The sequence below is a fragment of the Narcine bancroftii genome, chromosome 6 (assembly GCF_036971445.1).
Source record: "Narcine bancroftii isolate sNarBan1 chromosome 6, sNarBan1.hap1, whole genome shotgun sequence".
Classification (NCBI taxonomy): Eukaryota; Metazoa; Chordata; class Chondrichthyes; order Torpediniformes; family Narcinidae; genus Narcine; species Narcine bancroftii.
The window spans coordinates 141881098-141908343 of NC_091474.1; the positions used below are offsets into that span (position 1 = coordinate 141881098).

Sequence of the window (27246 nt, forward strand, 5' to 3'; positions counted from 1 at the left end):
ACAAGCCTTTGGCAGTTCTAAGAATCTTGGAGTCAGAGATAACAACAGCACAGAAAATAATCCTTTGGCCCATTTAGTCAGCACTGACTATCAAATAATCCATTTAACCCAATGCTGTTGTCATCTCTTCTCATTCCCATCAACTTTCCCCAGATTCTTCCTCTCAATTAAGAACACAGAAAACTAAAGCACCTGAACAGGCATTAAGCCCACCAAATCTATGCTGAGCATGATGGCTAATTACATTAATCCCACCTGCCTCCACATAATCAATATTCTCTATTCCCTTCTTATTGATGTGCCTGTCTCAACTGATCTTAAATGTTGCCTCCTTGGGTGCTTCCATCATTTCCACTGGCAGTGAATTTCAAACTCCTACTATTGTGTTAAAAAAACACAAAAAACCCCTTGCATCTTCTTTGAGATTCATCCTATTACCTTAAAGCTGTGTCCTCTGGCATTTGTCATTTCTTCTCTGCAAAAAAAAAAACTCCACCTAGGCCTTTCATTACTTTATATAATTCCATCAGGTTGCATTTCAATGCTCCTGAGAAAACAAACGAAGTTGGTCCAATCTCTCCTTACAGCTAATATTTTGCCATTTAGGTAACATTCCAGTGAACCTGCACCCTCTTTAAAATCTATATTGCCTCTTTACTCCAGAAACCAGACTGCACACAATATTTCAAATGTGGCCTGTCAAAATGATTTTTTTTTAAACTGCAGCAAGACTTTTATCCTTCATACTCCATCCAATAAAGACAAACAAGCCATTCACCTTTTTTATTACCACTGTTAGGGAGCTGTGGATTTGCACCTCATGATTTTTCTGTACATCAATACTCTTCAGGATTGTGCAATTGAGCCAAGGTAATTTACAATGGTCTATTCCCCTACTAATCCACTCATCATTAATATGTGGGAGAAAATCACAGAGAATGCATACAAACTCCTTACAGACCATACCAGAGGTCAGAATTGAATCTGTATAACTGGAACTGTGAGGTAACTACTGACTGCTCCATTCATAGTTTAAAACATTTACTGACTGTATCATTGTTTCTTGGACTTCAAGATATGACCATTTTCATTATGTGCTCCTACTGCAGTGAGTGGATCTGGAGAATCACATGGAAAACATGAACCATCTCTCTACATGTTTGATTGAAGTTCCTATAATACTACAATGGAGAAGTATTTTAGAGTGCCATTACACATCTGCAGTTTAAAATAAATATTCCTTGAACATGTTTGGCCATGTTGATGAAGAGAGGATGGATAGTTGGGACTTTGATCCCTGCTATTGTGGCATAGTAGGGAACTTCCAGTGCCAACCCATTTCAGTTCCCCACCCCATTCCCATGTCAACATATCTGCCCATGGTCTCATGCATTGCCAGACTGAGATCACCTGCAAATTGGGGGAACGACACTTCATATTCCATCTGGGCTCCCTCCAACTAGATGGTATTGACATCCAGTTCTCATTTACCCACACCTCTGTCTCTCCCCTTCCCATCCCTTTTTCTCCTTTCCTACAGCTTTGTCTCTCTTACCTTTTTACTCTGCCTCCTTTCCTGCAGTCTGCATTCACAGAGTTATCCCCTCCCCTGATCACTTCTCACCTTTCTCAAGTTTGCAGATGACACACACAGTAGGCGGCCTCATCAGCCTCAATGAAGAGGCACACTACAGAGAGGAGGGGGGAAATCTCGTGAAATCATGTGAGAGTAACAACATGGACAAGATGAAGAAGATGAACATGGCCTTAAGGAGGACCAGGAGCAACAACCCTCCACTACACACTTAATTAGCAACTTGTCATTGGCATTCAACATCTCACTTGTCATTAAGGTGCTTTCTGAGAAGAGGGAAGCCGGTAAGGCTATTGGCCACCATTATGTCAACCATCTACAGGGGCTCTATTGAGAGTATCCTGGCCAGCTGCATCACAGTGTGGTACGGTTGCTACAGAGAAATGGAATAGAGGCCAATCCATAGGAGCATAAGTGGTAGGAAGGATCATTGGAATCTTCCTTCCCCCACCCCCTCTATTGATGTGATCTACTGGGTTTGTTAACTCAAGAGGGCACACAAAATCATTGAGGACCCCTTCCACCCTGCACACAACATCTTTCCATTGCTCCTGTCAGGGAAGAGAAACAGGAGTATCAGAGAGCCAGCACCACCAGGCTGAGGAACAACTGCTTCCCAAGGGCAAAGAGAATGCTGAATGACCAAAGGAACTGCTCACACTAACCATCCGAAACTCTCATTTGTAGAAAGCAATATTTATTTATTTTTATAGATAAAATACTTGTCTTCCATATGTATTGTTTGTCTGTATGTGTGCTTATGTCTGTTTGTGTGTCTGCATGTTTTGCACTGAGAACTATTACAATCAGATTACAATAAACTTGACCTGTCCTCCTCTCCATGTCCAATGATCACCTTTTATCTCTTGGTCTGTGCTCCTCCCCCTGCCCTTTCTTCCCCAGTCTTATTCCAGCAGTTGCCTGTTAGGTGTTTGTATCTTGAAGGGGTCAGGGCCAAAATGTTGATTATATATTAATTGCCTCCAATGAATGCTGTGAGACCTGCAAGTCCTCTGGCATTCTTAAGTTTTTACACTTATATCATGATAAAGAAACCCAGCAACAGGGTTGCCAGATTTGACTCCCTTGTTGCCAAACAGCAGAAATTTGGTGCTTTCTTGAATTGGTTGATGGCAGAAAATGCCAATTGTCATTTTTTTCGGTTGTTTTAGAAGATTTTTAGGCTCTTTTTGGTTCTGTTGGTGCTTTTTACAACTTAATTTTTTTTTTGTAATTTTCAGCCTTGCCCAGCAAATACCCTCTTATTTGAATCAGTACATCTACAGAAACAAGGTCCAATGTCTGGGCAGAAGCAAGATGTGTTTGTTTACGGTGTCCTTGCGAAGCTGGGAAACTGTAAGGTGATGTAAATTCAAGAGTATGGCTGAAAGGTTAATACTCCAACTCTTTTAGAGTTGAATACATGTATACTCTGCTTTTCGAAACTAGAGCATTCCTATGAAATGGCGTAAAGTGAAGACCCACTCACTACTATTGAAGGCTATTTTCATAAAAGCACAAATTCATTCAAATTTATTTTGGATAGCGAACACAGGGTTTCTCCGTAAAAGCAAATTTTCGTAAAGCAAATATGTATAAAATAGGGTATACCTGTATTGCAAAATGTGCAGAAAACATTGATTGGGACAGTCAAGTTTATTTCACAAGGGATATCAACAGCCAGAAGACAAGATGACAACAGAAAGCAAGGTTGATACAGTTTGGTAACAGAAACACCATGAAAATCCAAAATGAACATAGACTGTTGGCATCCAAGTGAATTCATACAGACAATGTTTGGTGGACCATTTAGACAAGGATTTTGACAGATGATAGATGCACCTCAATGGATCCAAGGGGGAGGTGGCAAAGCAAGTGGCATGCAAATTTGCCAGAGTTTGCCCCCCCCCCCCCAAGCTAGAAAAGAACTTGAAGGCTGAGCTCCAACTGACAAATGCATCACAAAGGGGAGAGTTCTTTGTAATGGTATGGCATTGAGAAAAGTCCAGAAAGTTACAGTATTGCTGGGAAAACTTCAGAATCAATGGACAAAAACAAATTTTTCTGGTGTTATTCCAGTTCCTTCATTCCCCATGACTCAAATCTGATAACGAATGATAGAAAATGTTGAAATATCACAAATTTAGTTTGAACAAATTTGAGGGGATGTGCACAAAGTTAGGCCTATTGTACTATCAGAAACGATGTCATTTTGCAGGTAGACTCACCCATTAAAAGTCTGAGTGCAGTTGGAAAACAAGATGGTGAACTATACCAATGACATTCAAAGCTGTAAAGGGAACAGAAACCAGGCATACCAATGTCAGCAGAGCTGCTGCATGTTCTACACTTAACTCTGCGAGGAGATTTGTAGTCAGAATCATCACCAGCTCCTTGGAGCAAATCTAAAACTTAACCTATGTGTACCATCTAAAAGACTGCAAAGATTATACTTGAGTTATAATTTCACTTTGAGCTGCAAAGCAGGGGAGAAGGAGTACTAGCTGATGCACTAGTGAAACACTAAAGTCTGCACATGCTGTGATTGTAGTTAAAACATGGAAATGCTGGAGGAACTCTGCAGGGTTTACCTTAGAAGGTAAAGCTATATTACCAACGCTTCAGGCCTGAGCCCTTCCTTAAAGTATGAGTAAAAAGCAGGTGAAGTATCTGATTGAAAGGCTGGGGGATAAAAGAATAATGGCCAGGGAAAGGAGCACTGGCCAAATGGCAAAAGATGTTCATTGGATATGATAATAGGACAGGAGAGATGAAATGTGAGAATTGATTGGGAGAAGGGTTTGTCAGGATTAAGGATAGTCATCTGCTCCCAGGATGAGGTCTTCCATGTCAGATGATTGGAGAGGTTCTCCTTCCTCAAACAACATGGCTTCCCCTCTACCACCATCAACTTGGCACTCACCCACATATCCTCCATGACCCGCACATCTATCCTGGTCCCCTCCGCCCTCATGCACAAGAAGGACAAAATTCCCTTTGTCCTCACCTACCACCCCAACAGCCTTTGCATCTAACATAATATCCTCTGCCATTTCTGCAACCTGCGACGATACACATTTTCCCTTCTCCTCCACTCTCAGCTTACCACAGGGACTGTTTCCTCCATGATTCCCTTGTCCACTTCACCCTACCCACCAATTGCTCCCTTGGCACCTACTCCTGTGTTTGCAAGAGGTGCTCCACCTGTAGCCCACCTTCTACATCACTATTTTGGGCCCCAAACCATCCTCCCAAGTGAAACAGCACTTCACGTGAATCTGCAGGGGTCATCTACTGTATCCAGTATTCCCATTGTGTTCTCCTCTACATTGGAGCGACTGGACATAGACTGGGAGATCGCTTCCTTGAGCACCTCTTCTCTGTTTGCTGCAGCAGCCTGGATCTACCAGTGGCCACCCATTTCTATTCCCTTGCCGACATGCCTGTCCATGGCCAAGTAATCTGCCAGACTGAGATCACCAGCAATTTGAAGGAACAACACCTTGTGTTCTGTCTGGGCACCTCCAACAGGATGGCATGAACTTCGACTTCTCTGGTTTCTATTAGAACCCCCCCCACCCCACCATCTTTCCCTGTGTCTCCTTTCCTCTAGCTCGATCTCTCTTCCTATGTCCTTTCACAGAATCAAAAACAAGCCCCTTCTCCCAATCCTCTGCTGTCCACTTATCCAATCAACACCTTTCGTCTGCTGCTCTGTACTCCTCTCACTCCCACTCTTCCCTTTTCCCCAGCTTTTTCATAAGGTGTTTTTTTACTCGTGGTTTAAGGAAGGGCTCAGCCTGAAACATCGATAATCTATCTTTACCTCCTATGAACACTGCGAGACCTGTGGGATTGCTCCAGCATTCGTGTTTTTACTAGCTGATGCACAATCCCATCTGTCACTGCGGGAGGAGTATGATGTGTCAGATTGTAATGACACAAATTTACCACAGCTTACAAAGACGTGATTTGAAGATGCAATGCCAACAAAATGGAATGAGCTGAGAGAAAAGATCGTTAATGATCAGAAGATGCGTGGTCCCTCTGTAAATGGTTTGGGGGATTTCTGAAAGAATGAAACAAACTGGTCACTCAGCAATGTTATCTTATTGTTTTACTCAAGCAAGAGTTGTCAATTTTTTTTGTTTTTATAATTGAGGAGATTATAATAGAATCAGAATAAATTCATCCCAAAGAGGATAAAAGGCTCTACGAAGAGCAAATGGCAGCCGTGGCTGACAAAGGAGATCAAGTGCAGTATCAGGTCTAAAAGAAATAAATATAAGATGACAAAGCAGAGTGGGAGGTTAAAAGATTGGGTGGCCTTTAAAAACCAACAGAGAGAAACTGAGAAAGTCATTCAGGAGGGGAAAATGAAGTATGAGGGCAAATTGGCAAGTCATATAAAATGGGATAGCAAAAGTTTCTTCAGTTATGTTAAAAGGGAGAAATTGGTTTGGGCCAAAATTGGGCCCTTGAAAACAGAGAAAGGTGAAATTATCAATGGGGACATGGAAATGGCTGAGGAATTCAACAATTACTTTGCATCTGTTTTCACCAAGGAGGTTATAGGTTATGATCTGAATAGAGGTAGAGAATTTGATGGATATTCAGATCCAGAAGCAGGTGGTTGTGAGCAAATTGTTAGAACTGAGGTCTGATGGGCTGCATCCCAGGGTGCTTAGAGAGGTTGCTCTGGAAATTGTGGAAGCACTAGTTGACATTTTCCAAAGTTTTTTAGATTCCGGGAAAATGACTGGAGAGTGGCTGATGCTGTACCACTTTGTAAGAAGGGAGGGAGGGAGAGAGAGAGAGAGAATATGGGAAATTATAGACCAGTCAGCCTGACATCGGTGATGGGGAAGATATTGGAATACATCATTAAAGGAGAAATAGCAGAACACTTAGGAAGGAATAATAGTATCGGTGCGAGTCAGCATGGGTTCCTTAAAGGAAAATCTTGCTTGGCTAATCTCCTGGAATTTTTCGAGAACATAACAAGGAGGGTGGACTCGGGAGAGCCAGTGGATGTGGTGTACTTGGACTTTTGGAAAGCCTTCGATAAAGTCATACAAAGGAGGGTAGTTTGCAAAATCAAGGAGCATGGTATCAGGGGTAGGGTGCTGTCATGGATAGATAATTGGTTGAGAAATAGGAAACAAAGGATAAACAGGTCATTTTCTGGATGGCAGGATGTGATGAGTTGGGTCCTGCAGGGGTTGGTGTTGGGCCCTCAGTTGTTTATCATTTATGTAAATGATTTGGATGAGGGAATAAATAACTACATATGCAAATTCACAGATGACACTAAACTGGGTAGTAGTATAAAGAGCGAGGAGCATATCAGGAAATTGCAAGGGGACTTGGATAGTTTAGGGGAGAGGACGGAAAGATGGCAGATGAAGTTTAATGTGAGGAAATGCGAGGTTGTCCATTTTGGAGGAAGAAACAAGAGAGCAGAGTATTATTTAAATAGTATTAAGCTGGGGAGTGGGGTAACACAAAGGGATCTGGGTGTACTTGTTCACCTGTCATTGAAAATTAGCATGCAGGTTCAGCAAGTGGTGAAGAAGGCGAACAGTATGTTGGCTTTCATAAAGAGGGGATTGGAGTATAGGAGTAGAGAAGCCCTCCTGCAGTTGTACAGGGCCCTGGTGAGACCTCACCTGGGGTATTGTGTCCAGTTCTGGTCCCCTTATTTAAGAAAGGACATTCTTGCAATAGAGGGAGTGCAGCACAGGTTTACAAGGTTAGTTCCCAGGATGGCAGGATTGTCATATGCGGATAGATTAGAAAGACTTAGATTATATGCGATGGAGTTTAGAAGGATGAGAGGAGACATGATTGAGGTATTTAGGATTATCAAAGGGCTTGACAGGGTGAAATCAGAGCACATATCCCCAATGATGGGTGAGACTAGGACTAGAGGCCATAGTTTAAGAATACAGGGAAGGCCATTTAAGACAGAAATGAAGAGAAATTTTTTACCCAGAGAGTTGTGGGTCTGTGAAATACATTGCCACAGAGGGTAGTGGTGGTGGATTTGTTGGATAGATTTAAGGGAGAGTTGGATAAGGCTCTTGTGGGCAGGGGAGTTAAGGGTTATGGCTGGGATTGGTTATTGAAAGGGAAAGATCAGCCATGATCAGATAAATGGCAGTGCTGGCTCGAAGGGCCAATTAGCCTACTCCAGCACCTACTGTCTATTGTCTAAAATAGATAAGGCCTCAAATCTGGAGAAATGCAAGCTGAGATCTTGATCAGCTGCACAATGTCTAACCTCTCTGGACGCACAACATCTCCTCACTTGTCAGGAAGGTGCAATAATGACTACACTTCCTAAGAAGACTGAGATGGACAAGGAAACAGTCAATTTTTTACAGGAGCTCTACCGAGAGCTTCCTGGCTAGCAGCATTACAGTCTAGTATGGTTGCTGTAGAGCACTGGATCAGAGATCAAGCCATAGGACTTTAAGAGCAACCAAGAAGATCACTAGGATCTCCCTCCCCATCGTCGAAATTACCCATCATGATCAATGTCAGAAGAGGGCTCGCAAAATTGTTGAGGACCCCTTCCTCCCCGCACACCGCATCTTTCAGCTACTCCTGCTGGGAAAGAGATACAGGAGTATCAGAGCCAGCACCACCAGGCTGAGAAACAGCTTCTTCCCATGGGCAGTGAGATTACTGAACGTCTGAACTGCTCACACAAACCCTCCGAGACCCTACTATTTATTACTCAATGTTTATTGTATTATTTATAAATACTGTATACGTATTGTTTATATGTGTCTGTGTTATGTCTGCATGTCATGATTTGCACCGAGGACCAGAGAATCCTATTTCATCGGATTGTATTTATACAATTAGTGATGGTAAACTTGAACAAAAAAATATGGAGAGAATGGTATTAATGTAGGGGTAATGCCTAAAGTGCAGAAATACATAACAAAGAAGCTACCTACACCATGGTGTCTCAGCAAATTTGTAGACCCAAGAAAGAATTAATGACATGGATTGAAAATACCATCTCACTGGAAAAATGAAAATTTGAGATCTATAGAAGTTCAATCCTATATGCAGGATAAGAGATTTCTGAGAAAATGGCTTTGGACAACTGAAGCAAGGACAACATGGTTTATATACTCAGACTGTTCAAATGGGCTGCAGTTTCAATGTGGGTCAAATAGGCATTTCCTAAACAAAAGCAGAGAGATGGGAAGGGATAGATCTCAGTTTACTATCACATTAGCAAATAGCTTGTTGGACTGATGTAAAATCTTGAAATTGCCCATTGAATGAGTGAATGGCAAACATATGATCACTTTTCCAAACAAATGGACAGTGAGATCATTGAATAATGCACAAGTACAAAGAAGCCAAAACTACAATATCATTCACCAAGTGTAGAGAAAACAGAATAGGTATGAAAATCTGGAGCCAAATGGATCAGCTCATGATTAAAAGTGGGTGGGTGGGGCAGACTCAATGGGCTAATGGGCCTATTTCTGCTTCTATATCTTGTGATCTAAAGTTACCAATGAAATGAGTAACTGCAGTTGTGATCCACAGGAGTGAAACCGGACAGCAGATACCATGAACAAAATCCATCTCACTCCTTCTCCAGATAAAAATGAATATCAGCAACATTGAGTGTGAACTTCACTTTAATAATTGTAATTACACGTACAGCAATTCACGGCTATAAAATGGCTACAGCAATAACCAATTTGTTAATTAGGATCAAGTCACTGGGACATCTTTTTTGGTATCTTAAAAATTGCTGGAATCTTAAAAATTGCTGGAAATGCTCAGGCTCTATTTGACCTGACATCCATACCCAAGCTGAATTTCTACGCAGGGTTAAATGAGTTGTAGTTTACTGTATTTTTACACATATAACATGCATGATATATGCATATTTTAGAAATCAGGCAACACCCTCCCTCCCCTGTGGGTTATATGCGTGTGTGGCTATATGAGAAAATTTTTAATGTTGAAAGAATGAGCACAATTTATAGCAGCCATGTGAAAGACAATTTATAGCAAGCGTGGGAATACTATAGCCAGCATGAGAATGTAATAGTGGTAGTGAAAGAATGGGCACAATTTAAAGTGGGTGTGGGAAATTTTGATTTTGGGAATTTTTTTTGTTTAGAAAGACAGTATTCTAGCTTGGGCACTGCATCTTATCAATGTTAATTGCTCAGACCTGTCCCTGGGTGAGAAGATTAACATATAAAATGCTTCTGAATTGAGACAACATTAGAATTAAAATCCTGCTTAATAATAGGCCATTTTAGATAGGCCAAAAGTTGAGATGTCAAGGCGGAGCAACTCTGCCAAAATGCATAATGACCTACCTCTCTGAATGTGCGGAGGCGGTCTCCGAGCCGCATATTCCAACAACTCTCCAAGAGGAATTATCTCCGCAGCACAGCCCTCTGCCCATCAATCTGAATGTACAGCCGCGCTAAGCGGCTGTATGGGGGAGGGCCGATGATGTGATCAGCCCGCGACCCATCTCCCCACTCACCCCTCTCCCTCCAAGTCAGGGTGGCAGGGAAGCAGGGGCTGTCAGTGGGGGCTGGTGGGGGTAACGGGAACTGTCAGAGGGGACAATTGGGGCAGCAGGACCTGTCAGAGGGGACAGTCGGTGCAGCGGGAGCTGTCAGCGGGGGCAGGCGGGGAAGCAGGAGTGTCAGCGGGGGTCAGTGGGGCCCCATATAAATGCAAATTGATTTTGTCAGATGGGAATTTAGAACACTACACCCATGTGGTATATGCGTGTGCATGTTATACGAAAATATTTTTACACCATTCATAATTTTCTGCACATTATAAGTGAGTGTGCATTGTACATATATGCACATGGTGAAAATACAGTACTTTATATGGCTCATGTGCTAGAATACTAATAAGTTTGAAAGGGTTAAGAAATGAACCCAGCTTCTATTATCTGGAGTTCAGTCTAACCTAATTCAGCAGTTTAAAAGGTATTGGAATTCTGGAATTCTCTCCCAAAGGGGCTCCTGGATCAACTGCCATTTACAAGGTGGGGATTGATAGATTGTCAGGTCACTGTATCCAAGAAGACAGAGCTAAAATGGTTAAATCTTGTTGAAGGACAAATCATCCGTGATCCAATTGAAAGCTGTGCAAGACTGGGCACTGAATGATCCAATTAGATTCCTGTAAATTAAGAATGCAAACGGAGTGACATTGCAAATGGAAAAGACACAAATGATGGTATTTATAACAATAATGCCAGTTTCTTTGATTTTTGTTCCTTTTAATTTTAATGAAAAGATCTGAGCTCAAGGTTAAAGACTGCACTCATTCTTTTGTCCACCTGCTTACCTGCTGCTGATCTTTCTCCTCTGTCCTTGATTAATTTCAATGCTATTAATTTTTACATTTTAAGAGTCTTCATGCTACTAATATAAAATTAAAACTGATGCACAATTTTCTTCAAGAATATCCCAGATTAAAGGATTTGCCATATGTAGAGCAGTTCCCATGAGTTAAATGTGATCCTATCCTAAGGAGGCTAAAAGATCATAGTTCAAATTAGAGTCTGACATATTGAATATATAGCTTGGTTTCCCATAGTATTTGTATGGGAGAGGGGGTGGGTAAAATGCCAAAATCAGCAAGGACCTCCTAAGATCATGGTGCCAAAAGGTCCATTTGCTGCAATATTTTTCACATTTTGAAAGAGCAGTCTAATTATCTTTTATTATGACTGAAGACAACCAAAATAAATTATCGAACACGTGGCCCATTTATTCTTGGCATAGCGTTAGAAAAAGTGCAAGTATTTTAATGTTGTTATTTTTGAATGCCATTCAGAATGTGAATGCGGAGTTAGCTAAAATGAACTAGTAATTGAATGCTTCTCCAAGATCATTAATTTGGCAGCACTATTAGCCACCTAATTTGAACAATTCTGATTGTCATATTTGTTACTGTTCTCCTTTTCAGTTTTTATTTTAATTAAACATGAAAAGCTCTTCATTTTTCCTCCACTTAGATTTCCTTCAAGCCATCATAGAAGAAACATGGTAAGGGCATAAATCCACATTTCAAACACAGTGAAAACATCCACAGTACTGTTATAAATCAGAAAAATAATAGCTTGCTGCACCTGTTGTGAATAGACTAAGAAATCAAATCCTTGCACTGTGAGCCACAGGGGTTTATTGAAAGCATTTCTTTCTAACACTGCAAAAATCTTGCATGTTGTTTTGAGTTATATATGAAAGAGAAATGGCTTCTGCTCTGTTGTAGAAATTGGTTTCACTGAAACAGAAATGTAATACTAATATGTAAAGATCACTTTAATGATGACTCAAAAGCATTGCTTAAAAGTAATTACACAAGGTCCATTAAACAGTGGATCATGGGCATGCTATTATTTCTGTATATATACTTTTCATTGAGAATGGTGAGTTGTGCTTTGCAACAAAGTGTTAATGTAACTAAAGTGGCTGACCTAGAAGTACAACTACAGTTAGACCTCAACTTATAATGTTCTGACTTACAATATTTCAAAATTATGATAGTCAGAATCTGTACCTTTTGATTTTGAGTACCGATGTTTCCCCACACTTGCGATATGCGACACAGTGATGCTTGCCTCAGCTGTCCGCACATTGGCGCTCCTGACCACAGGTCCTCTACCGACTGCCCGCACATCTAGCCTCCTGACACCCAGGCCGCCCACCCATCTGATCTCCCGATTGCGGAAATTTGCACTGGCTGCCTGTGCGTCTGAGCTCCCGACTGCGGGTTCACTCCCTGGCCAACTGTACATCCAAGCTCCCAATCCCCAGGCCACCTGCCCACCTGAGTTCCTGGCCACAGATCCTTGCACTGGTTGCCCACACTTCCGAGCTCCCGTCACCCAGGCCATCTGCGCTCCCAACTGCGGGTCCTCTCCCCAGCCACCTGTGCATCCAAGTTTTCAGGGTTTAAATCAATTAAATTAAAAGAAAAATGGTAGTTGCATTGCCGTAATTTTTTTCTCAATTTAAATTGCGTTGCATATAAGGTTTTTAGTGTTTAAATTAAATTTAAATATGAAAACTAGTAGAGGGAAGTTTCAACTTGCGATAATTTCAATTTATGATGCAAATCCTGGAATGGAAGGAACCCCATCATAAGGAGGGGTCTACCTCTATAGATTGGCAGGTACGATGTTGTGGTCATCACAGAGTGGTAGCTAAAGAATGGATGTTATTGGGAGCTGAATGTCCAAGGATAAATAATGAAAGGTAAACAGAGGGGGTGGTGTGGCTCTATTAGTAAGGAAAAAACATTAAATGATTACAAAGAGGTCACGTAGGATCAGAAGATAAGATAAGAAATGGCAAGGTTTAAAGGATAGTTATATACAGATGTTGAAACAGTAGCTGGGATATGGACAACATATTACAACAGAAAATAGAGAAGGTGTGTCATAACGGTAATGCTATGGTAGTCAGGAGGATTTTTACATGCAAGTAGATTGATAAACCAGATTAGGACTGGATCTCAACAAAGAGAATTTATAGACTGCCTACGAAATGTCTTTTGAGGCATCTTGTGTATGAGCACACCAGCAGATTGGCTAAACTGGATTGGGTGTTGCACCAGAGTTAATTAGAGAGCTTAGAGTAAAGGAATATGATTATGTTCAATCTGAGATTCAATAAGAAGAAACTAAAGTCAAATATGTCAGCACTTCAGTGACATGAGAGAAGAACTAGCTAAAGTAGATTGGAAGGGGACCTAAATGGGGAAGAGAGCTGAGCAGGAATGAATGGAGTTTCTGCTAGAAATGAGGAAGGTGCAGGATAAATATGTACCAAAAAAATTTGAAAGGGAAAATGTTAGAAATGTAGCTGACAAAAGATGTCAAAGCCAACGTAAAAGCAGAAGAGAGGGCATGCAAGGAAGGAAACAATATTGAGAAGATAGAGGATTGGGAAGTTTTAAAACACTTGCAAAAGGTAATAAAAAAAACTCATAATGAGGGAAAAGATGAAGTATGAAAGTAGGCTAGCAAATAATACCAAAGAATATACAAAAAGCTTCTTCAAGTATATAAAGCATTAAAGAGGCGAGAGAAGAGAAAGGTCCACTAGAAAATGATGCTGGAGAAATAGTAATGGGAGACTGGAAGATGGCAAAGGAATTGAAGAGTGATTTGTGTCAGTCTTCGCTGTGGAAGACATTAGCAGTATTCCAGATGTTGAAGGGTATCAGGGAAGGGAAGTGAGTGCAGTTGCTATTTCAAGGGAGAAAGTGCTCAGAATGCTGAATGGTCAAAGGGTGGATAAGTTTCCTGGACCAGATGGATTTCAGCCTTGGCTTCTGAAAGAATTATTGATAGAGATTGTGGAAGCATTGGTAATTATCTTTCAGGAATCTATAGATTTTGGCATGGTCCTGGAGGACTGGAAAATCATTAATACCCCACTATTTAAGAAGGGAGGAAGGCAGCAGAAAGGAAATTGTAGACTGGTTAGCCTGACATTAGTAATTGGGAATGTATTAAAGTTGATGAAGTTACAGAGTACTTGGAGGCAAATGACAAGATAGGCCAAAGTGAGTATGGTTTACTTAAGGAATTCTTTGAAGTGTGACCAACTGACTAGATCAAGAAGATCAGTAGATGTGTATTTGAACATACAGAAGGATTTGACAAGGTGCCACACATAATGCTACTTAGCACGATAAGAGTCCATGGTGTAGCAGGAAATGGACCAGCAAGGGTAGAGCATTGGCAGGAAGCAGTCAAAATACAGGAGTCATATTCTGGTTGGCTGCCAGTGGCTAGTGGTGTTCCACAGGGGATGGTGTTGGAGCTGCTTCTTTTTGTGTTGTATATTAATGATTTAGATTATGGAATTAATGGTTTTGTGGCCAAGTTTGCAGTTGATACAAAGGTAGGTGGAAGAGCAGGTAATGCTGAGGAAACAGGGACTGCAGAAGGACTTGGATTAGGAGAATGGGCAGAGAAGTGGCAAATGAAAGACAAATCAGAAGATATATGGTCAAGCTCTTTGGTCTTTGGTTGGGGAAAAAAGTAAATGAGCAGACAGACTATTTTCTAAATAGGTTGAAAACTAAAAATGCCCAAATGCAAAAGGGACCTGGGAGTCCTCGTGCAAGATAGCCTGAAGGTACACTTGCAGGTTGAGTTGATGGTGAAGAAAGGAAACTCAAGAGCAGGGTTATGGAGGCTTTGAAGTACCAGTGAGGCCTCACTTGGAGTATTGTGAGCTGTTTTGTATTTCTTTATTTAAGAAAGGATGCACTGACATTAGAGACAGTTCAGAGGAGGTTCACATGGATAATTCCCGGGAATGAAAGGGTATTCATTATATGGACCATTTGACAACTCTTCGCCTGTACTCATTGGAATTTAGGAGAATGAGGGGGCAATCTCATTGAAACATTTTGCATGTTTGAAAGTCATGGACAGAGTCAATGTAGATAGGTTGTTTCTCATGGTCAGAAAGTCTAGGACAAGAGAGGTACAACTTCAGGACTGAAGGGCATCAGCTTAGAACAGAGATACAGAGGAATTTATTTAGACAGAGGGTGGTAAATCTGTGGAATTTGTTGCCACAGGTGGTTATGGATGTGAAGTCACTTGGCATATTTAAAGCTTGATTAGCCAGGGCATCAAAGATTATGTGGAGAATGCTGCAAAGTGGGGCTGAGTGGGGAGATGGATCAGCTCATGATTAAATGGTGGGGCAGACTTTATGGGTTGAATAACTTATTTCTGCTCCTTATGTCTTATGGTCAAGAATGTTTAGACATACAGCATGATAGCAGGCCCATTTTGCATCCAAATTTTGAAGAGTGGGAGGAAACTCGAGCACCTGGAGGAAACCCACACAAACACATGGATAACATACAAATTCCTTACAGACAGTGGTAAATTCAAACCCCAGTTCCTGTAACAGCGTCCCACTACTCGCGACACTAACCATGCTGCCCCTACTCTAAACACGCCACCTCCTGTGCGATCTGTGCTGCGCCACTGTTGAACTAGTTTGAGCAGATTAAAAGATTGTGTTGGTTGAATTTGTGATTTGGAGCTCTTGTGACAGAATGTACTAACACTTAGACCCAATTACTTGGCATTGTTGAGATCTGTTTTTTTTAATGAAAATGTGCACAGGTTGAAAATGATTCAAAGTATATGCACAAATAGTGCAATTTTGAATTGTGTTCCATCTTTTTATTCTGTTTTTTTTTAAAAAATAGGTTAGAATATCATTTAAAAATAATCAAACCAGCATTTCAATAATAAATCATTTGGGTCTTAATGATTCTGAAAACAATTACTGACATTGTCTTAAAATTGCTGGGTAAGACTGAAATATCACTTGAATACAATATATTTTAATGAAATAGACTGCCATGTGTAGAAAAAGTGGAGTAGCAGATAAGTGTCCTCAAAATGTATTTTAATGGGGGATAGATTACATGGAAAAATTGTTTCTTGGCAAGAATGTAAGAGTGAGCAGAGATGAATAAAAATAATAATAATGATCAGTCTAATAACAAATTATTGAAATGAATATGAGGCATTGTTCCAGTCAATAAAAATTAAAAATAATAATGAGGGAAAATAACTGTCGGGGGGGAAGGATATCCACATCCCAAAACCTATATTTAAGACTTCTGTATCTCATTTAAACTTTTAGTTAGCTCAAGGAAATGAATTATAATACAGAAAAACCCCTGGTATCTGGCAGCTATGGGGATTGGTAGGTGCCAGACAAGTGAATTCTTTGGTTGCTTGAGATTGTGTGTTGCAGGATTGGCGAATTGATCATTAGGAGCACTGATTTCAAGCTTTTGTAATTTTTTCTATTGCTGCAATTTTTTTCCCGGTTTCTTGGAGCTACCATTTGCTTCAATTCCAGATAACGGAGATTTTACTGTGTGGTGCGCTGTGGTGCGGGAAGCAGACACAAAACCCAGGAAAGACTGTACTACAGGCTTTAATCCACTTAAACTCTGTAGTAACACCACTTGTAGTATCTTGATGGCTGCACATGTGTGACTGGCCCAGGAGGGGTTGGCTCAAGTCTGTATACAGGTTGGTGATTGACAGCCAGCCAGGTGGAGTCGGCCTCCCAGGTTGTCTACCTGCAGGTATAGAGGTCACCCCCTTCAGTAGGCTGGTGGACGTGCAGCCCAGTGCTATGGTTGTATCACTACATACTGTATCATTATTTAACTTAGAAGTATCACTGTCAGCATTCTGCACTGCTGATGTTGCATGAGTGACCACCATCTTTCTTCTGAGGAGACCATAATTTATCCTTTCCCAATTCTGTATAAATTGAATACTCAATACTGAATGGAAAAGGTTGGACTTGACCCTTACTTGCATTCTCAAACAACATCTCCTAACGGAAAAGGCAAATGCATTCATCCAGGACATTGAAGAAGTGGCTAGTGAAACAAATCATTTGTCTTAATTTTTCAATATTTCCTTGGTATGAGGAAAATTCTGTTAGATTGGAACTAACAATGCCAACTTTTTTCATAAAGACAAAATCCACAGGTCAGATAACAATATCCATGAACACAAAAGAGATTGATATGCTGGAATCTGGAGCAAAAAAGAGAACATTTGAAAAACTTAATGGGTCAAACAGCACCTGTGGAGGCAAGAGGTACTAATCCATGTTTTGGATTGACATGCTGCATCAAGTTCCTGAAATAAATTGTGTGTATGATTAAAGGTGAAATAGATTTCCAGAAGATAACATGGTTAGCGTAGCTGTTAGCAGGACAGTACTACAGGGCCAGCAATCTGGGTTCAAACCCAATACTGACTGTAAGGAGTTGATACTTTTTCCCCTTGGCTTGAATGGATTTTCCCCAGATGCTCTGGTTTCCTCCCACCCTCCAAAAATGTACAGGTTAATTGGATGGCACAGATTTCAATGGCCAAAATTGGATTCTACTATGCTTTTTAAATAAAATTTACAAAACATTTAAGAAGGCTTTTAATATGATGGCTAATGACAAGACTCACCGACAGGAAAAGGAGTATGGATCTTTCTCCAGTTGATCAGTTTTAGTGATTGGAATCCAGGATTGCCACTGAAACCTTAACTTTTGCTATTTGTAGAAATGATTGGTGTAAAGGTTAAAACCTTGTGTTTTTAATTCTTAGTGAATTTTGTGCCAATTGTTACTATTGTTTGTAGTGTTAACATAGTGACTATGATGTAATATGTTGCAATATCCACCTGGACTAATGGCTTGCTCATTATTCTACAAGATGTGAAGGAAGTGTGAGCATGAGAAATTTTTCTTTGAATTTTTGTATCTATTTAAAAACCTTTGTGTATCTCTTTAAAAGCTTTTTATATCATTTGCATCTTCATATACTTTTTATATCTATTATACAGTAAATATTTTGTTATTCATAAATGTCTTAATGGGAAGCTATGCAAAATGTTTACCGTTTTATCAACTAATTAAAACTTCAAAAGTAACAGCCGCAGAGTTTGATTTGTTGGATTAAAGAGATCTAAATTTGGGATATCGTAGCTCATGGTTTGGAAGATGATACTCTGAAATTAGGATAAAATAGAATAAGGAAGGTATTGTCTATAATTGGATAAAGATGGAGAAAACAAGGTTTCCATGATATGCCTCTCTCGCTCTCTTTGTATTTCCACTGTTTCATCCAGTTTGGATAAAGATAATGAAGAGGTTTGGAGTTGAGTGATTTTGGCAAAGCCAAATTGGACATTCTTGAGCTGCTTATTGATAAGCGAGTGCCACTTGATCACCTGGGCCGGCAACAGCTTTCATCATACCATGAAAAATTGAGAGTGTGCAAATTAGGTGGTAATGAGCAGGATTGGATATGTTCTGCCTTTTTGTTAATTTTCCATAATCTTGAGCAGATGCTAATGTTGCCACTGTACAGGAATAAATTTGCTTGAAGCTCAGCTGTTTCTGGAGAACAGGATTTCACTGATATACCTAAGATATTGTTTGATCCAAACACTTTTGTAAAATCCAGTTAATTGCTTAACATCATAAAATAGATAGGGTAGGATTGTGGAACTATGATCGAGACTATTTATTGCATGCAGCTTTTTCTGTTTAACATGCATCGAGTCCTTTACAACTTCACCAAGCTGGGACCGCCAGTATACCTATGCCTGCTGCTGTTCTTGAAATTCCTCTCTGCACTCGTTGAACCAGGGATGATTCATTATCTTGATAGTAATGTTAGAAAGTTCGGAATATGCCAAGGCATAAATAATAGAGATTGTGGTGTTAAATATCTTAGTTGCTGAATGCGTTGTTTTGAGTTACCAAATCTATTCAGAAAATGGATGAGCACGGGGCACAAGTGTCTCATGTCTGGAAGTGACCAGTCTAATTTCAGAATGATAGAAAATGACTTGGAAATGTTGCAATCACATGTGGTTCAGAAACAGGTTTTTGTTGTTGAGGAAACACAGCAATGCATTTGATTTGGACTTTTACAAAATCAGCTTTCTAAATTAATTTTGTCAAACTAATCACCTGCTTCCAATTTTTGATTTCCTACCCAGTCCTCCAGCAACATCTCCATTACAACGACCCTGACCCCTTGCCTTCTTCCACCTTCTCTGCAGGTTTAAAGGTGTTACTTGTGACACCAATATAACTGAACTAATAGCCCAGAGACAACAAAAGTTTAACTGAGGACTTGAATTCTTTTTGCTGTTGTATGTTGTAAGTGCGCAAATGCATTCCAGCAACTGGCAAATGCAATGAGCTTTCTAGTGATTCAGTAATCCACTGTTGTCATTTTGATAGGATGGAGGCTTGTACAGATGAGGATTCCTGAGGACTGCTACTCCATCTCACTTCAGCCATACATTTAAGATGGAGCAGGAGATTGCAAGATATAGGAGCAGGTAGGCCCATTGAGTCTGCCCTGCCATTTTAATCATAAGCTGATCCCTCCACCCACTGAGCCCTACTCCCTGGCTTTCTCCCCATAACCCTTGATGCCATGATTAATCAAATATCTGCCAATTTCTACCTTAAATACACCTAATAAAAGTTCTTTGGTTGCCTGTAGCAACAAGACTTACGATCCACTAACTAAAGAATTTTTTTCTGCATCTCTGTTTAAAATTGACACCCTTTTATCTTGAAATTATTGCCTTTTGTCCTAGAATCCCATACTATGGGAAACTTCCTTGCCACATCTACCCCATCCAAGCCTTTCAGCATTCAAAATGCCACTATGAGACATCCCCTCATCCTTCTGTACTCCAATGTGTACAGTCCAACACTTGATGATCATTCCTCAGATGCTAGCTATTTCATTCTAGTAAATCTAAAGAGGGTGAAGCATTGGAGAGATTGGATACTGTGATGTTTCTTTTATTGTGAGAAAAAAAGCTTGTGTTCTATTAAAACATCTATATTAATATACTAGAACATACAAAAATAAAATCTAATGGAGGCATCCATTTTGAATCTAAGCAAGATGCAGCAGCTTGTCTCCTGGCTTGCCTAGAGGTCAAGATTAGCACTATCACTCTATCAGTACATCCCCTTTCCTTGAGATGTTTAATCTAACAACATGACACACAAATACAGCATTCATTTTAATTTTACGTTCAACCCAAACTTAAACAAACACATAAGCAGCACAAACTTTTTAAGTGTGCAGTTCTTTTTCTTTCAGAGATTAATTCTGTCAGGTGTTTTGATAACATGAATGGATCTTGTTAACACAGGGGCTTGTATCGTCTCTGCTGCTCCACTACTGTACAGCACTGTTGCTGTACATGTTGGATCTTCTTCATTTGTCTGTTCATGCAGTGTCTCTTGCAGTTTCAGCAGGCTCTTTTGATTCTTCCTCCATATTTGACCCTATTTTCTAATATGTAGGATCTTGGATTTACTTCCTCCAGAACAGTAGCATTTTTATCCCAGGTGTTGGAATCTCTGAGACTCACTGTGTCATGTTGTGCCAGTGGCCATAAGATTCTTGCTGACTTGTCATAGTTTTATTTTTGTCTCCATTTTGTTTCTCTTTGACATCTCTGTCCTTGTTTGGACCTGCAGAATAGGGAAGTGTTGTACATTGTCTACATTCCATCAGAAGCTCAGCAGGTGACATGCCATGTTCAAGTGGTGAGGCTCTGTAACTCAATAGAACTAGATACGGATCAGAACTAGATACAGATCTGAGCCCCTGTCTAATGATTTCTTGAGCAACTGTTTAACTATGTGAACTCCTTTCTCTGCTTTACTGTTTGACCGTGGATGCAGTCACATGTCAAAAATCATATTCTTCTGCAAAGTTCTGGAATTCTCTATAGCTGTAGCATGGCCCATTGACACTGTAGACAATTTGAGGAATTCAATGTCTTGCAAATATCAATTTAATATATTTGATCACACAAGCAACAGACATGTAAGGAAGCAGTGCATTCTCTGGATAGTTTGATAGATTATCAATAACCAGCCAGTAATTATTTCCATCCATGTGGAAAAGATCAGTCCCAACTTTCTGCCATGGTTCTGCTGGTAAGTCAGTTATGATTATCGGTCCCTTTGACTACTTTACATGATGTTTCAAACAGGTCTCATAGCTGGAAACCATCCTGTCAATATCATCATTTATTCCTGGCCAAAAATGGCAATTCTGACCCTCCTCTTGCATTTTCAGCATCTCTTGTTGCAGTTATTGAGAAATGACAATTCTGCTCTGTCTCAGTAGAAGCCAATTGACAACACTCAGCTCAACTTTGATATTGTAGTACAGCTGACAATGACCTCTAGGCCATCCTTTAGTCAGATTCTTGACCTTCTGAAGAACTGTGCCCTTTTTTGTTTTAGCTGCAATTTGCTTGGATCTTATATGGGAAGAGATTTAGTGATCAGATTCAAGTGGAGATTCACATCTGTCTCTGTGGAAATCTCATTGTGTGCTTCACTCTGCATCATTGCCCTAGATAATGCATCAGCTAATACTATAGGTTTCCCAGGTGTATACACCTGCTTGACTAGGCTTAAGTTTTCACATACTTTGTCATCTGTGATTACTGTGAATCTCTCTTTATCTTTAACTTTCACCTTGAGTTTACATGTATCTTTTGTGTTGATGTTCTGTCCATTGTAGGCTTTGAGCTGTACAGGATTTGAATGGATGTATGGCTTTATTTTCATTGCCCTGATGTTGTGCACACAGATCAAATTGATATTTGATCTTGTGTCCAGCTTGAAAGCAATATTTGTCCCACTTATATGCAAGGGCACATCCATTTGTCCTGCTCAACTCTGTTGCTTTGGTGTCTGTTAGTTTATAATCTTCCTGCACTTCATGCCAATGAAAAGTGTATCACTATATTCTTCTATAGTGTGTACAGTTTCACTTCTGTTTTGTTTATCTTTGTAAAAACATTGCTTTGCATAATTATTCTACCCTTTGCACTTATTACAGATGTTTCCATAGGCTGGGCATCATTTTGGTGAATGTTCAGTGCTGCATCATTTATAATTGTATGTCTCTCCACCTTTTAGTTCTTTTCTATATCTCATTTTTTGTTTATATGTGTGGACACACACTCTGGCTTTGGCTATGTCTTCCTTTTCACTGGCTTTTGTGTTCTCAGTGAACTTTTTTGTGTGCTGCAGAGCTAATTCACTGGTGTGGCATATCTTCACAGCTCTATCTAAGGTAAGCCCTGTCTCTTGCAGCAACCCCTTCCTCTCTCACACTTTTTTATCAATAATCCCAAACACAATTTGATCATGGTTCATTGACTCTTGCAGTGATCCAAAATTGCACGTTCTTACTTTTAATTCTAAGTCTGTAAAAATGTATCAAGTTCTCTCCCTGCAGGCGCATTTGTGAGTGACACACGTACCTCTCCAATGCTTAATTTTTCTTTGGTTATTAGTGTTCAGGATATATCTCAAAAACCTTGTTGAACTTGCCCTGGTCTTCTGTCTCAGCACAAACAAATGTGTTGAAAACCTCTAGTGTTTGAGATCCTGCCACAGTAACTAGCAGTGTCATCTTCCATGCTTCAGGTTTGCTATTGACTCCAATGGCTTGCATGGATCTTTATTTGAACAGCCTCCACTCATGGTCGACAATTTATCTCATCAGGAGTTTTTAAACTCTCCATATTTTCTCTGCTGCTATCGACTGATACACACTCTGCACACTCCTGGTACCATGTGATCTTTATTGTAATAAATAAACTTGGGTTATTTTAAAAGAGCTGTATTTATTAGTCAGTACACACACAGACAAGACCTCATGAAGGCATCCATTTTGAATCTACCTCAGATGCAACCACTCATCTCCTGACTCCCCCATGCTCAGGATTAACACTAGCACTCTACCAGTACAGGCACTATTTAAAAAATTCCTGAACTTGGCTACAACTTTATCAAGTGAGATGTTAATGGGCTATTTGGAAAGATGATTTGTGTTGGGTTTTTTTTAATTCAAGTGAGATGCATATTGTCACTGTGTCTTTAAATTTGTTTGTAAACATGTTTAATTGTATCTAACAGAAAAAGATGCAGCATAATTTTTGGTTTGTCCCCTAACCTCTGAAGCACTTTAATACAGCAGTCTAGTTAACATTGTGTACTTTGGGCTTTAGTTGATAAGTTATCATGTTATTTGATCTTGGAAATGTTACTCTTCCATGCTTGTTCCATCCATCAAATGCATTTTCTGGTCTGCCTCTGCATGATAAATGGTAATGCAATCAGATCATTGATGTCCTCTTTGCTGAAGGCATTGTAGCTCCCCTTTGATCACAATACCTGAGAGAAGCTAATTTGCAAAAAGCATTTCCTACTCTGTTTGTTTGATTTGTCTGCTTGTTAGCTAAACTTAAAGCAGAACATAGAACAGTACAGCACAGTACAGGCCCTTTGGCCCACAATATTACTCCATGATCAATTTAACCCTTTCTTCCTTCTTAACCCTCCTATTCTCTTGAATTTTTCTGCCTGTCTTTTAAATGTCCCTATTCTATCAACCTCAGCCACTAACCCTGCCAGTGATTCTTTTTATATATAATCCTGCGTTGAAGTTCACCTCTTCTCTGTTTAATTTGTTGAGCCTTTTGAAGGAACCATAGCTGATCTTAGGCAAAGTTTTCTTACATTTTATTATTTCCTGAACTGATTTTCATATCCCCCCCCCCCTCCCGTTCATTCACTAATGCTGTTATGATTTGAAAGATCTCTGAAGCCCATAGCTGAGGTTCATTTTGTTTTGCAACTCTCCAGAAAACACAACCCTCACTCAGGTTTGAACAGCACTTATTGGTTAAACAGACAGAACTATATGGGTGGTGGGGGTGGGGGGTGGGGGGCTATAACCTTTCTCATCTGCATTTCTTCATTTCTTTCCTGCCTTGAAATCCATCTCTTCTGTTATGCACATACGTTAAGCACTTGGTCAATCAGCTGTGTCCAAAATGCTTCATCATAAACACTTTGATCTTCCAGTGGGTGTGGTTCTTGCAAAGCTTCCCTGTAAAATGCTCAAGTGAGAACTGGAGGATGTGGTAGTAAAATGAGACATATCCTCTGTTCCTGTAGCCAGGAATCAAATTGGTCAAAGCTGCACAATAAAATACTTCAGACTATTTCTTGCAATAATGAGATTCCTATCCAATGCAAAGCTTCAGAAAAGTCAAACTTTTAAATGTAAAGATGGTATTTCAAAATTGTCACGTTGACTGGAAATAGCTTGTGAATCCTCACATAAGAAGTAATTGCCAATTTGAATGAAAGATTTTGGTCTCCATTATTCATTTATTATATTTTCTGATATTCATTACATGACTGTGAAATCGCATTCTATCGAGGTTATTTATACTGTTTGAATTATCAGTGCTCAGGAGGTCATGCTTTGGGCCAGTCAAATGCATTCAAACTTTTAAGTTGCGCTACATTAACTATGCTAAGTCAGCAAGGTTTAATATTTTGACCCTCTCCGGTTTAATTTACTACAGGTAATGAGTTACTCCAACAAAATGCTTACTAAAATTATTCAAATTTTACCACTTTAAATGGAAATTAGCCACTTCAATTGGGCAATCAAATGTGACTTTTAGCACTCTGACCATAAAGTAGAAAATAGTCATTTCAAATTAAATGGGAGTCCATTAGCAGAAGCATGAGGCAGCTATTCAGGCCTTTGAGTCTGCTCTGTCATTCAATATGATCATGGCTAATCTTTCACTGCAATGGCACTTTCTTGCACTGACTATGTTATGGTCATCGTAGTATGAGGCAGACCCTTCGGGGCAACTCATCCATGAAGGCTAAGTTGGCATTCTGGGCTCATCATATCCTTCTCAGCCTTTTCTGTCCACATATCTGTCCAAATGTCCTTTGATCTTTGATAGTCAGCCTATTACAATATCCTTAAATATGATTCCCTTCATATGACAAAATCGATGTCTCCAATAGCACTGTGTCAGGAAGCAATCAAATATCATACATATATGGAAAATAAACAATATTTCAGATGGAGAAGAGTAAATAATATTAAATAATCTTTGAATATTAAAATAAGAATACCAACTCTTCCAGTTTGATCCTTAGATATAACTAGGTAGGATATACTCTAGTATGTTGACTAAAATTTTAGAAAGAATTTTAGAATCTACATTTAATAACGATATCGGCCTGTAGAAGGCACAATCAGTTAGGTCTTTACCTCTTTTTGGGAATGAATGAAGTAAATGCCTCCTGAAATGTTTTGGGCAAAGCCCAGAGGAGATAGTCGGTGAAGTCTTTACATAAATGAAAGGATAGAGTATTATTGACAGCTTAAAAAAAACTCCACTGGTTCCCCATTCTGGCGCCTTACCTGACTGAAGTGAAGATATTGCCCTTTTTATTTCCTCTTGCTTAATAGATGCATCTAATAAATTCATGTCTTGAAAATAATTTTTTGGCAAGTTCAATTTTTGTAAAAGTTGATTCAAAACCTGAATGTGTTGTATCCCTCGATGCTGGGGGGGGGGTGGGGGGAGGAAAAATCTTTTGATAGAGTGGAATGGCCCAACTTATTTGAGAGCTTACAACAATTTAATTTTGGTCTGGGGTTTTTTTCTTGGATTAAAATGATTTATGAAGCTCCAATGGCTGCAGTTATTACTAATAATCAAAAGTCTCTATATTTTAGGCTGTTTAGGTGCATTCAGCAGGGCTGCCTTCTTTGTCCTTTGCTATTTAATTTGGCATTGACCCTTTATCTATTGCCCTTCAAGACTCCAATGAGATTCCTGGTATCGAGGGTGATATGATCCATAAGGTTTCAATATATTCAGACAATTTATTAGTTTATATTTCTGACCCTAAAAAACCTATTCCTTTCATGCTCCCTACTTTCTGAATTTGGTAGTGTGACAATATAGATATGTTTTTGGGAAATAAATTGTGGCAGGTTTATTAGTATAGGTCACATAGAAACACTTTGAAATAGATCTTATTTAAAACACTGGAGCTCTGCTAATGTTTGACATATCAGCTCCAGAAACTTTGCAGAAGCTTTGGAGAGTGCCCAAGGGACTTTACTAATGGATTGTTGTTTACAAGAAGGCAGCAGATGAAAGAACTTATCGGAGCCGCATTCTGTTTGCAGTGGAACTTGCTATTCTTGGAAGGTTGTGATAGTACAGATTCTATCACCAATAGGTATATGTACATATGTACAGATGGTAGTGTAGGATGACTGTGATTGGCTGAGAGTGTAGCCACACCTACTGACCGGTCTTAAAGGATTGCTCCTAGCCAGACCAGGTCATTCTGGACTGGTCGACCTACTTGGGATATGCTCCAGTCTTTTCAAAATTTATTTTTAGTTAATAAAATTGTAATGCGCATCGAAAGAACCAAAGACTTGTTGATCCAAACCAAGGCTTTTATTAACTAAAAGACTGGAGCATATCACAAGTAGGTCAACCAGTCCAGAATGACCTGGTCTGACTGGGAGCAAACCTTTAAGACCTGTCAGTAGGTGTGGCTACACTCTCAGCCAATCACAGTCATCCTACACTACCATCTGTACATATGTACATATACACATTGGTGATAGAATCTGTACTATCACAAGTGTCATGTGGTTTTGCAAGCAGAAAGAGTCAAAGAGTGCATTTTAGGTTGTTAGATAGAGACAGACAGAGATCAGTTCTACAGTGCTACAGTCACCAGCAGCAACTGGGACTGGAACAGGACAAGCTGGCAAGCTTGTGGAAAACCCCATTTGGAAGACGGGTTGTGAGTGCTTAGTTCAGCCTGGTCAAAGCCCTTGTGGTTCATGCAAGAAAAGAGGACTGGCTGTCTAATGTTTAACTTGAAATAAGAGAAATAAAAAGGAACTCTGTGGTGACCTGAAAGAAACAAGTTATCATCTGGAGAACCCTGAGGGGGAAAGTTTCTTTGGCAAGACACTGAGTGGCTGATTGAAAAGGAATCAGTTGTGGGTGTACAGCGTACAACAAACCTCTCTCTGAAAACCGACAAGAACCTTCCTGAGCAGTAAACCATTTACCTTTCTAGCACCAAAGCCAGGTGATCTTTATAAATGTTAAATTCAGTGCACAGTATAAGAATTG

At 39.8% G+C, this 27246-nt stretch overlaps 1 long non-coding RNA gene across 6 annotated transcripts in view; it reads left to right on the top strand.

The window, feature by feature from the left end:
* Positions 1–27246, top strand: part of LOC138736542 (uncharacterized) — a 492063-nt gene that overhangs the window by 279533 nt on the left and 185284 nt on the right. For 3 of the 6 annotated variants that reach the window (XR_011340383.1, XR_011340384.1, XR_011340377.1), the window contains one exon: positions 1110–1204. The exons of 1 other annotated variant lie outside the window; for it this stretch is intronic. This is a non-coding gene — a long non-coding RNA (uncharacterized lncRNA). Of the gene's footprint in view, positions 1–1109; positions 1205–2835; positions 2949–19441; positions 19537–27246 lie in introns of those variants that run through there. 2 more of the 6 variants (XR_011340379.1, XR_011340381.1) reach the window with 2 other exon arrangements.